General features: G+C 41.1%; 1 protein-coding gene across 5 annotated transcripts in view; it reads right to left on the bottom strand.

Moving 5' to 3' along the window:
* Positions 1-16041, bottom strand: part of DENND1A (DENN domain containing 1A) — a 1229671-nt gene that overhangs the window by 532044 nt on the left and 681586 nt on the right. The gene's annotated exons all lie outside the window — the stretch shown is intronic.

The raw sequence follows: 16041 nt of genomic DNA, 5'->3' as shown, positions 1-16041 counted from the left end.
GCTGCATCCCTTTGCAAGATATCTCGCTATTTTTTACTTTTCTGAGCCTGTCAAGTCCTTCTTTTGACCCATTTTGCCAAAGGAAAGGAAGTTGCCTAATAATTATGCACACCTGATATAGGGTGTTGATGTCATTAGACCACACCCCTTCTCATTACAGAGATGCACATCACCTAATATGCTTAATTGGTAGTAGGCTTTCGAGTCTATACAGCTTGGAGTAAGACAACATGCATAAAGAGGATGATGTGGTCAAAATACTCATTTGCCTAATAATTCTGCACTCCCTGTATATATAGTATGGGTGCGCTGGATATAAAAAATGGTCACCCGTTATGGATGCTAGTATATATTTATTAATAATCAGCCACTCACACTATCACACATACATGAGCGAGCTGGTTCCCCTTAAAAAAGTAAAAATATTGCATAAAAAATGATATTATACATATATAAAAAGTTATGGGCTGCATGAAGTTATCTGGATTGCAATCCTCAATGTGGTCATATGCATGCCCAACAGTTCCTCATAGCAACATATCACTGGCCGTATATGTAACAGTTCCAGTAAACCAGATAGCATTTGCTGTATGTTGAACTTTAACAATATGGATCTCACCAGTAGTATAGTGTAGTATCCTTCTGTCGTATTACTTGGCGTCCAGATGTCCTGCTCTGCGTTTCAATTACGGCTCCCTTCCACTGCCAGCTCAGGTCTCGCCGGTTCTCTGCAGGGTTGTATATGCGGACTTTGCTGCTGAACTTCCGGTCTCCTGATCACGTGGGGAGACGTCACCTCCTCATGCGTCTAACCCCTCTTGCTATAGCCATTTCCTTGCGTTCCACTGCGCATATAGATAGCCGCTTATGCAGTTTTCATGCGGCGTGCTGCTTGTGGATAAAGATAGTGGATTTCGGGGATAGCGTCTCCCAGTATCTATATCTTCTATTCTCATACTCCTAGATCTCTTTTTCGCTTTTGACACAATGGAACAATCCTCTCCTCCTCCACATGCTCTCATCCTTGGGCATTCAGGGTCTTGCACTCTCCTGGCTTTCCTCTTATCTCACGGATAGGACCTTCAGATTTGCTCACTCAAGCATCACCTCCTCTCCACAGCCTCTAATTGTTGGGAGTTCCCTAATAGTTCCTAGGACCTCTCCTTTTCTCTATCTACAGTTATGGTCTTGGTCAGCTCGTCATCAGTTTCTTTGGTTTTCACTATCAGCTATATTGCTGAAAATAACCAAAACCACCTTTCAGCTCCTGACTTGGCTACTCTTGACAGCTCGTGTTCCTGACTATCTCAATGCTATCACCTCCTTCATGTCCTCCTGTTTTCTAAAACTCAACATGGACAAGATCTAAACAGTTATTTTTCCACGCCCTTGCAAGACATCACAATCTCTGTTGTTGGTACTTCAATCACCCTTGTCCCCTAGGCGCAATAGGTAGGTAGGTGTAATACTGGACTCGACTATCTCATTCAAATCACACACTGACACACTATCCTCTTGTTGCCTCCACCTAAAAAATATCTCCCGCATCCACCCTTTTCACACACAGGACACTAACAAACTTCTAGTTTATTTCACGTCTACTACTCTGCTACAGTGCATTATGATCTCTGTTGCACAACTCCACCTCTCCTCCTGCTTCTCCAGCCCTATCCTACTCTGTCAGTCTCTTCACTGGCTGCCTGTTACACAGAGGATACAATTCAAAATCCTGCCACATGCCTACAAAGCACTTTACAAGCTACCGTAGCTCTTTCTAATCTAAATACTGTAAATGTATTTCCAAATACCATCCAGCGGCAGCACGGTGGCGTAGTGGTTAGCACTCTCGCCTTGCAGCGCTGGGTCTCTGGTTCGTATCCTAGCCAGGTCAACATCTGCAAGGAGTTTGTATGTTCTCCCCGTGTCTGCGTGGATTTCCTCCGGTTTCCTCCCACATCCCAAAAACAAACAGATAAGTGTATTGGCTTCCCCCTAAATTGCCCCTAGACTACAATACATACACAACGCAATACATACTACATAGACATATGACTATAGTAGGGACTAGATTGTGAGCTCCTCCGAGGGACAGTTAGTGACAAGACTACAGTAGGTTGCAAAAGTATTCGGCCTCCTTGAGGTTTTCCACATTTTGTCACATTACTGCCACAAACATGAATCAATTTTATTGGAATTCCACTTGAAAGACCAACACAAAGTGGTGTACACATGAGAAGTGGAACGAAAATCATACATGACTCCAAACATTTTTTTTACAAATAAATAACTGCAAAGTGGTGTGTGCATAATTATTCGGCCCCCTTTGATCTGAGTGCAGTCAGTTGCCTATAGACATTGCCTGATGAGTGCTAATGACTAAATAGAGGGCACCTGTGTCTAATCTAATGTCAGTACAAATACAGCTGCTCTGTGAGGGCCTCAGAGGTTGTCTAAGAGAATATTGGGAGCAACAACACTGTGAAGTCCAAAGAACACATAAGACAGGTCCAAGACAGGTCAGGGATCAAGTTATTGAGGATTTTAAAGCAGGCTTAGGCTACAAAAAGATTTCCAAAGCCTTGAACATCCCAAGGAGCACTGTTAAAGTGATCATTCAGAAATGGAAGGATTATGGCACAACTGTAAACCTACCAAGACAAGGCCATCCACCTAAACTCACAGGCCGAACAAGGTGAGCGCTGATCAGAAATGCAGTCAAGAGGCCCATGGTGACTCTGGACGAGCTGCAGAGATCTACAGCTCAGGTGGGAGACTCTGTCCATAGGACAACTATTAGTCATGCACTGTACAAAGTTGGCCTTTATGGAAGAGTGGCAAGAAGAAAAGCATTGTTAACAGAAAGCATAAGAAGTCCCGTTTGCAGTTTGCCACAAGCCATGTGAGGAACACAGCAACCATGTGGAAGAAGGTGCTCTGGTCAGATGAGACCAAAATGGAACTTTTTGGCCAAAATGCAAAACGCTATGTGTGGCAGAAAACGAATACTGCACATCACTCTGAACACACCATCCCCACTGTCAAATATGGTGGTGGCAGCATCATGCTCGCGGGGTGCATCTCTTCAGCAGGGACAGGGAAGCTGGTCAGAGTTGATGGGAAGATGAATGGAGCAAAATACGGGGCAAACTTGGAAGAAAACCTCTTGGAGTCTGCAAAAGACTTGAGACTGGGACGGAGGTTCACCTTCCAGCAGGAGAATGACCCTAAACATAAAGCCAGGGCAACAATGGAATGATTTAAAACAAAACATATCTATGTGTTAGAATGGCCCAGTCAAAGTCCAGATCTAAATCCAATCGAGAATCTGTGGCAAGATCTGAAAACTGCTGTTCACAAACGCTGTCCATCTAATCTGACTGAGCTGGAGCTGTTTTGCAAAGAAGAATGGGCAAGGATTTCAGTCTCTAGATGTGCAAAGCTGGTAGAGACATACCCTTAAAGACTGGCAGCTGTAATTGCAGCAAAAGGTGGTTCTACAAAGTATTGACTCAGGGGGCCGAATAATTACGCACACCCCACTTTGCAGTTATTTATTTGTAAAAAATGTTTGGAATGATGTATGATTTTCGATCCACTTCTCACATGTACACCACTTTGTATTGGTCTTTCATGTGGAATTCCAATAAAATTGATGCATGTTTGTGGCAGTAATGTGACAAAATGTGGAAAACTTCAAGTGGGCCGAATACTTTTGCAAGCCACTGTATATACTATGTACAGCACTGCGGAAGATGTCGGCACTATATAAATACAAAATAATAATAATAACCATCCTACACACAATCTCCGCTAGCTATACTAACAATGTTATCCTGTCTGCCTCTCTGGTCACCTCTTTTCATTCCGCCTACAAGACTTCTCTCGATTCTCTCCCCTCCTTTGGAACATCCTCCCTCAATACATCTCCCCCTCACCCACACTTATCCTTTTTAGGCTAAACCTAAGAGCAGACCTCTTCAGACAAGCATATTCTCTCTCTTAGGACTCCCTGGAAACTGAGCATCATTTTACCATCTTATACACAGCTTCCCTATACCCAGTATCCTATCCCTTAACCTTTTTGACTGTAAGGCCGATTTGCCAGGGCTCTCTTCCCTTCTGTTTCTTAATGCTGTGTAATATGTGTGCAAATCTTCCACCCTTATGTGAAAAACTGTAATTGATTTGTTCACTGCATAAGCTGTAATCCCCCATTGTCTTGTGCTGTTAACTGTAACTTTATTGTTATACCTTGTATTCTGTTGTACAGCACCATGGAAGATGCTGGTGCTATATACACCAACAATAATAATAATGAAGTGCCCATTGCAGAAGACGACAACCGATTAGTTTATCTACTGATGCCCCCCTTCCCCGAGGACACTGCCTGAAAAGTAAGAACCTAACTTACTGATGTCGCCAAATGGTAACTCTATACACAGTGAGACTGATCTGTTGACGCTCAAAGGATATAGTGCCTAAATAAAAAAAATAAAAATAAAAGAAAGAATCTCATCTCTGCTAAAACATGTCACTCCCCTGTGTCACTGCAGGAATATCCCTAATCGCTCTAAAGCAAGCCTTAACCAAGTTACATTCTAAAATAACCGTCATGACTTCTTTTCTAAAGTTCATGGTAATTTAAAGATATAAGTCATAATAATTTCAGTTTTGTCAACGTTCCTTACAAGGAGAATGAAAATCAAAATGAAAAATGTCTTCTATTTTACTGAACACTGAGCTTTGGACACTTGAAAGTAAGAGGAACTGAGGTAAGGTTAGGGCAGTGGCCTGTGGCACTACTACACAGCATGCGAGGACCAGTATTTAAAGGACTTACAGTTCCACTATGTGCTGGTAATTTGTCCACAGTCTGCTATTCTAGTAGCCCAACCCACTACCTCTCACTGTTCTGGCATCCTCCTCCTCTGCTTCAGACTCTTTACCCACCCTCCAGGCACCTGTCCCCTGATCTAGCTTCTACTAAGTGGATAACCCAGTGCTGATGACTGTGTGAGCAGAGCAGAACAAACTGGAAGTCTGGTGTGGCACTGTGGCAGCAAGCATATGGTTAGCAAAGTAGCATGGCCCCACATCCACCATCTCTGTCAGCAGAATAATTCATCTCCCTCTCATTCACACGTTTTCTTGGGCCCTCCATTTCTGTTAGCACCCACCATGGACCCCTGGCTCTGTCAGCACCCAGTACAAGTCCCCCACATGTCCATCAGCAGACAGCCAGGGGCCCCATCTATCTCAGTAGCCATTGTGGAGCCCCCCCAAACAAACACACCTATAAGCACCCATCACGACCCAACTCTATTAGCCAATTGCTTAGCCCACCCACATCTCCCCAATAATCTCTGTCTGTAGCCACCATCAACCCTTTCTGTTAGCAATCACAAAGGGTCAATATCTGTCAGCACCAACCATGGACCCGCCATCTCTGTTAAAAAAACAGCCTGGGCCATGATTTCTGTTAAAAAACAGCCTGGGCCATGATTTCTGTCAACAGTCAAGAGCCCCCCCATTTCAGTCAGCACCCATCATAGCCATCGTACTGGTACTCACCATGGCCCATCTTTCTCAACACCCACTATAAAGAAAAATCTCTGTTAACAGCCACCATTGGCCTACCATTTCTGTTAGCCAGCAGCTTAAGTGTTCATCTCTGTCAACAGTGATAATGAACCACAAAATCTGTCAAACAACACTACTGGCTTCAAAATGCACCTCAGGATGCAGCAATGGCCTAAACAGCTAAAATGCCCTTCAAGCTTCCAGGAGATCCAACTGATTCAAATACCTGTCAGCAGAATAACATAAGGTCTGCTGGAAGTCACTGCCAGTGGTAAAAGTCTCTACCAGTGATTAGCAAGCAGGGAAATATCTGGCCATACTACAGGCAGCCAAACAAAGCTTTGGTAACGCCATGACACAATGTGATAATCACTGAAATTTTAGGCCTGTTTTTGGCGGTGCGATAGCGTGACGTACTGGCATCGCATTGCTAATGCTGGTTTCTATTGTAAAACTGCAAACAGCTACCTATTACATACACTCAACAATACAAACCTTTATTTGAACATACGGCATAAAAATAATATATTTAACTCACTGTGGATTATGGCAACATGTTTTCTATACTTATATGTCTTACAGCCTGCTCACTTGCAGATACTCACTATTAGAAATGTTCATGTAGCCTTTAGAAAGTTTCCAGGATGGATGTCATTTTTTGATTAGTGCATAGTAAAAGCATCTTCCTTGAATACTAGCTTTTCTCTGTTAATCATCTGACATTTAAAGGGAACCTAGTGAGGCTTTCATATTTATTTCCTTTTAAGCAATAACAGTCGCCTGGCGATTCTTCTGATCGCTTTGGCTGCAATAGTGTCTGAATCACACAGCTGAAACAAGCATGCAGCTAATCCAGTCAGATTTTTGTCAGAAACATCTGATCTACATGCTTGTTCAGGGTCTATGGCTAAAAGTAATATAGGCCGAGGGTCAGCCAGACAGCCAAGCAATGTGCATTATTTAAAAGGACATAAATATGGCAGTCTCCATATCCCTCTCGCTTTAGGTTCCCTTTCAGAGCCTTTGTAGTTGGATCAAATGTACTTAACAAGAGGTAAGGCTGCATACTATTAAGTGTTACCATCTAAACAGCACTGGCTACTGTCCATAACTAGTTTATGCCAAGCCAGTGAATCTACATAGTTAAATGAGAATCTGACTAGGAGTTCAACTACTGCTTTTATTCCCCTGCCCACCTGATAGCTGCCTGGCTCCTCTGTACAGGAGAAGAGGGCAGGCCATAATAGTAAGGGTAACCCCAAGTCAGGCCCAGGGCTGAAAATCCGCACCTCTGGTGAGATTGCTGTCTGGCGTACGAGAGAGAACGGCGCCGGAGACTTGGGCGCAGGACACAGCCAGTATATGGCTAATCCTGCTGCCGCACAAGTCCGGGCCGTGTTAATTACTATTCCCCCTCCAGGCCGACATGGATAGTGGGGGAATGAAATAATTCGGCTTCCAGCAATAGCTGGAAGCCGAATTATTGTTTTAAAAGCAACTTCAGATCCGTCTTCTGACGGCGCTGAAGTTACTCCATGTGCCTGCGATAGCCGTAGTTCCTATTACGGCCTATGGTGGCGCCGGCTGCGCCCAAGTCTCCTGCGCTGCTGCGCCCAAGTCTCCAGCGCTGGATTTACCGTGTTCGTGCTGTCTGTCCCCATGATGAAAGCTGGCAATCTCACTATAGGTTTACAGCGCCACCTGGAGAACTGCAGCGCTGGATCCTAGGAAGGTGAGTAAGCGCAGGGGCTGCTGCAGGATTTCTGGAGGTACGATTTTTTTCTTGCTTTACGGGTCTAAAAGCTAATGAAAAAATTGTAACGCCAAGAAGGTTAATAATAATAATAATCGGAGCATTTGTATAGCGCTTTTCTCCTGCCGGACTCAAAGCGCTCAAGAGCTGCAGCCACTGGGATGCGCTCAGGAGGCCACCCTGCAGTGTTAGGGAGTCTTGCCTTGAACTCCTTACTGAATAGGTACTGACCCTAGCCAGGATTTGAACCCTGGTCTCCCATGTCAAAGGCGGTGCCCTTAACCAGCACTCTATCCAGACAGGTTAAGGGGCTGGGGGAGTTATGGTGGACATAGGACTATATTGAGTTATAGTACTGTACTTTATATTATTTTTCTATAAATGTTTTTGGATCATGGAACAATTCCTCAGATTTTTCAGTGAAGCCCCATGGGGAAATTCCCTTCAATATAAGAGTTCTTTGGTTTACAAGCATGTTTCTGAAACAAATTATGCTTGCAACCCAAGGTTCTACTGTACCTGCATATGTAGTACAGTTGGCACCTATAGATTTTCCTGTCTACAGTAACATAGTAAAATAAGGTATATGTAATGTTATAAAAAAAAAGGCAGGTGAAAAACCTGTTGTTTAAATGGAAATATACCACGAAAAGGTATCTTTTATGTACATCCAGCAGCTCCACGATTTATTCATATCCTGCAGAGACAGTGTAGGAAAAATTAGAAGCTCTCTGCATACTATGTGCTATATCCCACGGAGCGAGAGCAGCCGTCTCTGTCCTCCTTCGCTCTTTTCGGCAGGTGAGAACTGACACCATGGATGGTGCACCAGCATCTTCATCTGACAATTGTTTTCCTATGTGCTTTTACAATACTGGGGGAGAAAGAGACCTGAGAGTGCAAGAACCTCCTAATGAGCCTAATAATTTCTATCTGTGCAGAAATTTCATTGGCGTTTATTAACTCATAAATAGCAGACAGCTTTTTGCAGGATGAATGCTGTGGCACCCTACTGTGATCAAACACAGGAAATAATCAAGCCATGCTTCGGCAGTGCACGTAAATGGAGCCACATCTTGGTCCTAATATCTGACAGAGAACAAGCAGAGTACGCTCAAGGCTTTTCATCAAATTCCCAGAGACGCAGAACAAGTAATACAATCTGGCCCTAGTGACAGAGCTGATGTGCTGCTGACGGATTAGCTCCCAACTTATAAAGAAATCGCACAATACTTTCCCTGCACTAATCAGTTGTGTCAGTTTCAGTATTTCGAGCACTATAAAAATAAAATAATGACTTCTGCCTTGTACAGCCTGGTAAAGCTTACCTCCTTTCAGAATCCGCTCATCTGTTCAACAAAACGTACTGGGAATGCTCTGTAATGTATGTTTAACAGATTTAAAAATTTAGGCCAGCCGCTGCCTTGTAAGGAATCCGCAGAAGAGGTAGCCAGGCTGTTTCCAGCACCTCCCAGCGAGGCAGTGAATTTGTAAGTTTGTGTAGTGCTGTTTCACCAACTTTGGAGAGATAATAAGATCTTGATTTAACACTCTTCCGACAAATGGCCAAAAGAACCATAAAAATGAATGAATGACTGAGAAATGTGTCTAGAAAAGTACAAACAGGAAATTGTAGCTTTCAAGCATCACAAGGTTGTGAAGGAAGAGGACGTTTACGCCTTTTCTCATTTACTAAATTGCTCACCTTTTTCTGTTAAATAATAATGTGATTGTGGAAATAATGTACGCCAGGCTCACTTCTCCATCTTTGCCACAGTAAACTGAAGGGGAGAATTTTTGCAGGGCGCTTTTGTTTGAAAAGTGAAATTATGGCTACAGTAGGAAGTGGAATGTTCTCCACTCCTGTTTTATCCATTGATATTTCTCTAACAATATTTCTGCAACCTAGGCTTCTGAACATTGTCCAAGATTACACTGGTAGGGAGGAAGCGCCCCAAAAGTGCAGGTGTATAGGGATAAAAACATATATCAAGAAGTAAAAATGGCTTGCGCCTCTATAAGGAAGGGGATAAACCAAATGAATAACACATTTTTATTTAGAACCAGATACTTCGAACCCCCACAACCTTTCGAACCCCCACAACCTTATAATTTTTTGGAGTGCGAACTGCATCATCGAAGAGACAAGAACTCGAGTGAGGACATGCTTTCCTCACTTGCGTACATACAGTACTGTGGTTACCAGTCCTGCAACCCACCTTTAAACATATCCAGCAAATTATGCTGTTGTGTGGCCTACAGCCCCAACATACTACACCATCAGGGGCTCCCGATGTCCCGGTCTCACTTCTTGGGCTTGATTCACTAAAGGATGCTAAGTGTTAGCATGCCAGTGGAAAGCCCCTTAGCACATGCAAAGTGCCAAAATACTTAGCACCCTAGTTTGCACATCCAAAGCTTTTAGGCGTGCTAAGTAGGTTAGCACCCTTTAGTGAATCGAGGCCCTTGTCTCCTCTGGAAGGTTCTTGGACTCTATTGATCACCACACTTCCATTGTCCAGGATTCCCTGACACATGTCTGTTTATCTGGTGATGCTACTGTTCTTCATATCTAGCTTTCTAGCTGTGGACAGTGTACCAATTTTGGTCACGTTTGGTAAAGTTGTGCAGATTGGAGACAGGGGAGATGTGGTTCTTTAAGTGGTCAGGATCATGGAGGTATTGTTATGGACCATTTAGGAGTCATTTGAGAGTGTATGATACGAGAGAGTGTATTTATGTTTTCTGTTTATCTTGTTTTGTTTTGGGTTTTTAGTGGGTGGTGCTTCAGATTTTGCTGTTCTGTGTAGATAAATGTTTGGGAATATGTCACTTCAGGGGGTATGTTTGGCTTTAGACAGAGACGTATGGCTCCAGGGGTGAATTAGGCAGTGGGAGGAGATATGTTACTTCTGTAGCTATTAACATACATTAATATACATACACTTTTTTTCTGTGATTAAAACATATGCTTGTGCATACAAAATGTATTTCATAGTGGCAGGACGTTATAAAAGCAGCAATTTGATCAGTATAAAAGCAGTAACATGAGAACAAATGTGATTAATCAGACATAAATGTACAGTGCTGATGGAGGGAATAGCTTATGACTGCAAGGACATGAATAGGGTATATTTAGTATAATAAAGGGCATGGTGCACACATTGCAGTGAAAATAATATATTAATATCATTACCGGATTTGTCATAGCCGATTAAGCAGTGGAGTATACACAATACAAAAATAATACAAGCATAAGACAGTATGAGTGATTGTAACCTAATGTAATAGAGGATAACTACAGTAATTAAAAGGATTAACTAAATTGATTGAATGTCATAGTTGTAGCATGAAGGAAATGGATACAGCGTGGGAGGAATAGGAAGGGAGCAATTAAATCACTTGGCACTGTCACATCTCATCATCTCATGTCACTGTGTACCTTAAAAGATAAGTGTATGCACAATTCAAATCAACTAATTCTCTCCCAAACTACCCCTTGATCAATAAAACTGTTAAAATGTATCACTGATTTTGCCCTCATGGAGCAATTTAACCCTTTCCCTTTGTTTAAATAACATAGTCCTCCTTTATGAGCAGTCTATACATGTATACAACATAGCTATAGGTACAGCCTACTGGTATGACAGTTCTAGCATGCTTCTTCCTGCTCCCTACTAACCCCCCACCTATATCCATCACTGTGTGTGACAACATTATTGCTATATCAGTGACATGTGCTCTACTCATCACACATCTTATAGTCAATCCTTTAATCTACCTACACCATCGCCTGTGGCCATGGCACTGAACAGCTTTATGAATACAAGATAATAATAGTAAATGCAACAACTTTCTCCTAGAGTGTGATCATGCAATAATATTTGTTATTCATTTGTAATATCATGGTGATAGTGCAAGAATTAGCCATGTTTGCACTAAAGAAGGAATAAAAACCCATTCACCCGTCTGCAATGGTTTTTAAATGAATCCTCAGGGTGATAACAGGGTGTCAATTGAGGGCACACATCACTCCACTCTATGGAACCACATCTATGTTCCATATTGGATCCATAAATACTACAAAGTTATGAACCTAATCATCACAAACCAATGCTAAACAGCTTCACTGTATCTTGCATGCAGTAACATATGTGAGAATGGGACCTAAGTTGATTTATAGGACACTGAATACTGAATACTAAGTTGATTTATAGGACACTGTGTTGTATATGAAACACTATTAGTAAATAAAATACATTAGTAATACATTGATAATCACAAATTAATATCTTCTATGTGTTTAGAGTTCCACCTGATATTTTGATTGGCAAGGTTGGTAAGTTAAGATAGCCTCTGAAGCCCCGTTCACATTAAACGCATTACTATCCGTATTTCAGCAACGCGTGCGGGAGGCAGAAACGCGCAACATCCGAAGTGCATAACTGCACTGTATGATGTTCACACTACATGCGTTCCGGACCAGTGCGGTCCACGAACCACGTGTAGTATAGTGAATGGGATCAGCCACGCGACACATTCAAACGCAGATGGCGTGCGTTCGTCAGTGGTGGGTCGAAATTTTGCATGTGCGAAACTTCGCATCTAAATTTGCAATAACGCATCGTAATGCGAAATTTCAGCGGAAATTGTAATTAATTTCGTATATAACAGTAATATTTCATAATTTTGCATAATTTTTTGCAAAATGTTGCATCCTTTTTTGCCAAATTTATTGGCTAATAGCAAAGCTATTAAGCAAAATAGTGGGTACAAGTAAAAAAAAAAAAAGAATTGTTCAAAAAAACGTGTAGTTTTTGAGAAAATCGATTTTAAATATACAAAGAATATTTTTGTCATTTTTCTGAGTTTAAAAAACATTTTTTCTTTGCATTTTTAAAAATCGATTTTCTCAAAAACTACAAGGTCTTTTTGGAAAATTCTTTTTTTTTTACTTGTACCCACTATTCTCCTTAACATATGTAGCAATTTTGTTAGCAATAGCATGTATGGGGGCTTTGCTATTCACTGCCAAAGTCGGCAAGAAATGACATGAAAATTATGCAAAATTTTATGCGAAATTACGAATGACAATACGAAATCAATTAAATGTACAAATCATTACGTATAGGCCAAATTGCAAAAATTTACCCAAAAATTTGCGTAATCGTAATTAGCGGATTACGATCACTACTGGCGTTTATACGCGATGCATTGCAATTGCACGACCATCCGCGTTTGATAATGTGAACGTGGCCTAAGAGTTAGCTCTTCTAATAGAAGCTTTGTTCACTGCTACAGGAAAATGGCACTATCTTTTGCTCACAATACCTAGTATACGAAGCTTCAAAATTGAATGAGTATTTGTAATTCATTTATTTTCTAATAATATATAAAGAATGAAAAACAATTAAGTTTGCTAAAACCCACTATACATCTCTTTTAAAGCGTCAGTGTACTCAATTGTGCTTAAAATCCCAGAACAACCCTCTACACAGATCTGACATTGCCACTACCCTTGCAATATCATACACCTGACCATGCCCTTCACCAACTGACATCCTACGGGAGGTCATCATCCTCTTGTCAGGGACAAGTGGCATGAGGTATCATTTTTCCCAAAAGAAGTCACCGTGGAAAGAGTGGACACCTCCAGAAGTCGATGAAGAACTGGGTAAAAAAGCCCCAGCATCATGTCATTACTGAAACTGGAGTAAGGTTTACACAGGATTATAACGGAATTTTATTTTTAGGGGGAAGGAATGTGTTTTTTGTATTTTGTATTATGTGTGGGTGAAGGGGAGGGTGTTAAAAGTAGGAAAGTAGCCCCCCCCCCCACTATAGGTAGCCAGCGATGGATACCTACCTATAGTGGGGGGCTACCTATACTGGTGGGGCACTGGTTCAGGCTACCAATGCTGGGTGGTAATTGGTAGTAAGAATCAGCCCCTCTCAGAATAGGTAGTCCCCTCAGTATAGGTAGCCACAGGGGTCACCATATAGATAGCCAGAAGTAGATTCCCCTCCCCCCTCTGTTTAGGTACCCCAGTATAAGTCAGAGATCACCAGTCATTATAGGTAGCCAGAGAGCCTCAGTATAGGAAGCCAGAATTAGCTCCCACAATTACAGGAAGCCAGAAAGACTCCCTTAGTATAGATACCCATAAGTAGTCCCCTGCCCCTTACCACCGCACTTAGCCCGATCATAGTTTCCAGTGACGGATGTGGTCACGGCATCCCCCTATGTGGATCAAAGTGTCAGACAAAGTCAGACACTTTAATCCCCTCCAACATGCACGAAGCACAGTGTAATATCCAAATTACGCTGTCACTCAATCAAGGGGCAGAGCTATAGCATTTGAGCTGGTGCTGGTCCAGCCACCGATGCTGGGTTACCTCCTCGCTCTGGAGTGAGGAGGCACCCTCTGGGCCACTGCCGCCAATTCTTTTTGCTAGTCACCCATGTCAGGGTCCCCCAAGCACCATGAAAAATGAGGTGCGTTGGTGGTCGGAAAAAGGATTAGAAAGGGTTTATGCTGATAGAGTGAGTCTGGAGATGAGTGGCTGCTTGTAATGAGGGGAGTGGCTGCTTGTAAGGAGGGAAGTGAATGTCACAGCTTTAATTGGACAGCTCTATCTGTTCAGCTAATGGAGCACAATCAGCTAGCAGCAATATACTGAACATATACAATAAACATCTGTCTATCCCCAGCATTATGTTTTTAGGGGATGAAGTCAATTGCCTCTTATGTGTCTGCCTGGACATGTGAAAGAAAAGAAAAATGAGTGGCCCCTTTTCACTGCAGCTAAATGCAGCTCATTTGTTTTGCAGCAATGCTGATCCAGTATAGCATAAATGCAGCTTTTTCTTGTGGTATTTGTAAGCAGACCAACAAGTCCTCCAGTATTGCATGTGTTTTCTCCAGGCACTATGATATCTACCACATACAAAACACACACACATAATTCCCCCAAATTTGCCTGAGATTATGACGGACATATGGCTTTGGTAGGGATTAGTTTGTAAACCGCTCTGAGGGACAATCAGTTACCATTTAATACTCTATAAAGCACTACAGAAAATATCAATGCTATAGAAGTACAAAATAAATCAATAACTGTATACATTCTGCTCATACAAGTATTTTATTATCTATTGTGGAGCAAGTACACTACCACTTTAAAAGCTCTATATTAGGTGAATACTTTATGATTTGCATTGAATATCCAAGCTAGCTTTTTAGGTCATTGCAAAGGATATTTTTCAAATGAGGTTATACCATGATGTGGCTCTGAACCAATGCAAATTGTGCTGCTACTTATGTAGTTTCTTATTTGTGCTAGTTTCTCAGTAGCTTCAAGCAAACAATTTACCTGTGACATATTTGCACCCGTGCATAACGGTAACCACACATCATACAATTTAATATATTTGTCTCAATTGGAAAATTACAATCTGCCTTTGGATTGACTGCAACTTTTGAAAAAGCAGTTGATTTGCATATATATATATATATATATATATATATATATATATACACATATACATATATATATATATATATATATATATATATATATATATATATATTTATTTATTTATTAGTATATTTTTTTTTTTGCAATGAAAAACTTGAATGAAAAGATAATATACAGTATTAACCACTTCACATCCAAACATTGTTTCCTACTTATGGACCAGAGCAGTTTTGACATTTTAGCTACGTCTCTATTTAGTCAGCAATAACTTTATTCCTACTTATGATACTTAAATTAAATATTTATTGTTTTTTTCAAGACAAACTAGACTTTCATTGTATGGCATTTTTTTCCCTTGAACAATTTTTGTTTTCTATGCATTTTCATTGGAAAAAGACACATTATTTCTCAGTTTTACCAATTCCAGTCTAAAAATAAAAAGGGCTACTATAGATAAAAACAACATACATTTTGTTTGGCTTTTTCTACTTTTTACTGCAAAACTTAGAATATATTCCTGTCACAATTTATGTTGAAGATATTTAATTTTGAAATAATGCTACAGGGTGCATTTTTCACTATGATTTGAAAAAATGAAAGTATTTTTAACAGTAAAAATCAATCTTATTGGTTCAGGGAACATATATTCCCTTTCACCAATTAGTGCTACAGCAGATAGTGACAGAGGTGTGCACAAGAGCAAGCCCAATCGTGCACAGCTGGGCTTCTGCTACAAGACACACTACGTCCTCGTGGCTTAGATGAAGTCTCAGAGGATGTAGATATGCTGTAAAGGTGGATAAAGTGGTTAAAAAAAATAATCAAGAAATGTACAACCTACACTAAACAATTGAATTTTTTGAAAAATTGAAATATATATAAAAAAATTCTATACAACCAATTGTTTTTCTTGAAAAGAAAGCAAATCTAACTATTTATTTTATCATGTGCGTGGCTACCTTTAGACGAAAATGGACTAAATAGGAAGCAGCCAATAGATTTTTTGATTTTGTTGCAAGGTGTGTCTAAAATTATTTCTGACTGCTATTCGGCTGATTTGCTAGTCTATCACACAATCCATCAGGACTTATGAGAAGTAGCAGATTTGATTAACCTCCCTGGCGTTCTGGGCGAGCTGAGCTTGTCCAGGAACGCCGGAGGTAACCGCTCAGGCCCCGCTGGCCCGATTTGAATATATTTTTTTTTAAACACGCAAGCAAAGTCCTACC

The sequence above is a fragment of the Hyperolius riggenbachi genome, chromosome 8 (genome assembly GCF_040937935.1).
Source record: "Hyperolius riggenbachi isolate aHypRig1 chromosome 8, aHypRig1.pri, whole genome shotgun sequence".
Taxonomy (NCBI): Eukaryota; Metazoa; Chordata; class Amphibia; order Anura; family Hyperoliidae; genus Hyperolius; species Hyperolius riggenbachi.
The sequence above is the reverse complement of the archived record's forward strand: the minus strand, read 5'-3'. Positions and strand labels throughout refer to the sequence as shown.